This window comes from Salmo salar, chromosome 04 (assembly GCF_965601325.2).
Source record: "Salmo salar chromosome 04, fSalSal1, whole genome shotgun sequence".
Classification (NCBI taxonomy): Eukaryota; Metazoa; Chordata; class Actinopteri; order Salmoniformes; family Salmonidae; genus Salmo; species Salmo salar.
Window position 1 is genome coordinate 6,492,501 of NC_138294.1, and position 2,500 is coordinate 6,495,000.

Consider the following 2,500-nt stretch of genomic DNA (forward strand, 5'->3'; position numbering starts at 1 on the left):
TGGCTGAAAACGAACTAGTATCCAGTTGTTGTTGCCCATGGTGGAATCATCTCTCACCCGCTGAATAAAAAACGGAATGGTAAAAATGTACTGGAGACCAACCATTAGTATTTATGAGCACTTTTGAGTTGTTTCATAAGAAAAAGTCTGAGATGACTCCAACCCTGTAGCTAGCTGGCAAGCCATGACTCCAACCCTGTAGCTAGCTGGCAAGCCATGACTCCAATCCTGTAGCTAGCCGGCAAGCCATGACTCCAATCCTGTAGCTATCTGGCAAGCCATGACTCCAACCCTGTAGCTAGCTGGCAAGCCATGACTCCAACCCTATAGCTAGCCGGCAAGCCATGACTCCAACCCTGTAGCTAGCCGGCAAGCCATGACTCCAACCCTGTAGCTAGCTGGCAAGCCATGACTCCAATCCTGTAGCTAGCTGGCAAGCCATGACTCCAATCCTGTAGCCAGCCGGCAGGCCAAGACTCCAACCCTGTAGCTAGTTGGCAAGCCATGACTCTAACCCTGTAGCTAGCTGGCAAGCCATGACTCCAACCCTGTAGCCAGCCGGCAGGCCAAGACTCCAACCCTGTAGCTAGTTGGCAAGCCATGACTCTAACCCTGTAGCTAGCTGGCAAGCCATGACTCCAACCCTGTAGCTAGCCGGCAAGCCATGACTCCAACCCTGTAGCTAGCCGGCAAGCCATGACTCCAACCCTGTAGCTAGCCGGCAAGCCATGACTCCAATCCTGTAGCTAGCTGGCAAGCCATGACTCTAATCCTGTAGCTAGCTGGCAAGCCATGACTCTAACCCTGTAGCTAGCTGGCAAGCCATGACTCCAACCCTGTAGCTAGCTGGCAAGCCATGACTCCAATCCTGTAGCTAGCTGGCAAGCCATGACTCCAACCCTGTAGCTAGCCGGCAAGCCATGACTCCAACCCTGTAGCCAGCCGGCAAGCCATGACTCAACCCTGTAGCCAGCCGGCAAGCCATGACTCCAACCCTGTAGCCAGCCGGCAAGCCATGACTCTAACCCTGTAGCTAGCCGGCAGGCCATGACTCCAACCCTGTAGCCAGCCGGCAAGCCATGACTCCAATCCTGTAGCTAGCTGGCAAGCCATGACTCTAACCCTGTAGCCAGCCGGCAAGCCATGACTCTAACCCTGTAGCTAGCCGGCAGGCCATGACTCCAACCCTGTAGCCAGCCGGCAAGCCATGACTCCAACCCTGTAGCTAGCCGGCAAGCCATGACTCCAATCCTGTAGCTAGCTGGCAAGCCATGACTCCAACCCTGTAGCTAGCCGGCAAGCCATGACTCCAACCCTGTAGCCAGCCGGCAAGCCATGACTCCAACCCTGTAGCCAGCCGGCAAGCCATGACTCTAACCCTGTAGCTAGCCGGCAGGCCATGACTCCAACCCTGTAGCCAGCCGGCAAGCCATGACTCCAATCCTGTAGCTAGCTGGCAAGCCATGACTCTAACCCTGTAGCCAGCCGGCAAGCCATGACTCTAACCCTGTAGCTAGCCGGCAGGCCATGACTCCAACCCTGTAGCCAGCCGGCAAGCCATGACTCCAACCCTGTAGCTAGCTGGCAAGCCATGACTCCAACCCTGTAGCCAGCCGGCAAGCCATGACTCCAACCCTGTAGCTAGCTGGCAAGCCATGACTCCAACCCTGTAGCCAGCCGGCAAGCCATGACTCCAACCCTGTAGCTAGCCGGCAAGCCATGACTCCAACCCTGTAGCTAGCCGGCAAGCCATGACTCCAACCCTGTAGCTAGCCGGCAAGCCATGACTCCAACCCTGTAGCTAGCTGGCAAGCCATGACTCCAACCCTGTAGCTAGCTGCCAAGCCATGACTCCAACCCTGTAGCCAGCCGGTAAGCCATGACTCCAACCCTGTAGCTAGCTGGCAAGCCATGACTCCAACCCTGTAGCTAGCTGGCAAGCCATGACTCCAACCCTGTAGCTAGCCGGCAAGCCATGACTCCAACCCTGTAGCTAGCTGGCAGGCCATGACTCCAATCCTGTAGCCAGCTGGCAAGCCCACCTTGGTGACAATGTTACTGCGTGGGAATCTTAGATTTGTATTTTAATTTTAAAATAACTGTCATTGAAGTTGGTGGTAACTACCGATTTCAGATCCGAGGAGAGAAAATTGTGTTTCGTTAAGGGCCCAGAGTGACCAAGAAGGCTCAACCAATCACCCTACGGATATTATTGACTTTGCCTCCGGGCATCCTATGAAGGGAAATGTAACGTACTGGTTGTGTGTGTGTGTGTGTGTGTGTGTTGTGTGTAGACAGTGTGTAGTACTGTGGTGTGTTCTGTGTTAAACAGTACTGCATGTGAACAGCGTTCTCATCAACTCAAACCACACCTTTATTTACCCTGCTAGCCAATGGGGTGTCGTTTGTAAAGTTGAATCATCTTAAATGTTTTAACAATCTGATTTATTTTCGGACATCTGATTTATAAGGACATTTTTTATAATTTTTTAATTTTTTG

General features: G+C 53.1%; 1 protein-coding gene across 1 annotated transcript in view; it reads right to left on the minus strand.

Moving 5' to 3' along the window:
* The window catches only part of LOC145878573 (glutamate receptor 2-like), a 104,293-nt gene that overhangs the window by 14,177 nt on the left and 87,616 nt on the right, over nucleotides 1-2,500 (minus strand). The gene's annotated exons all lie outside the window — the stretch shown is intronic.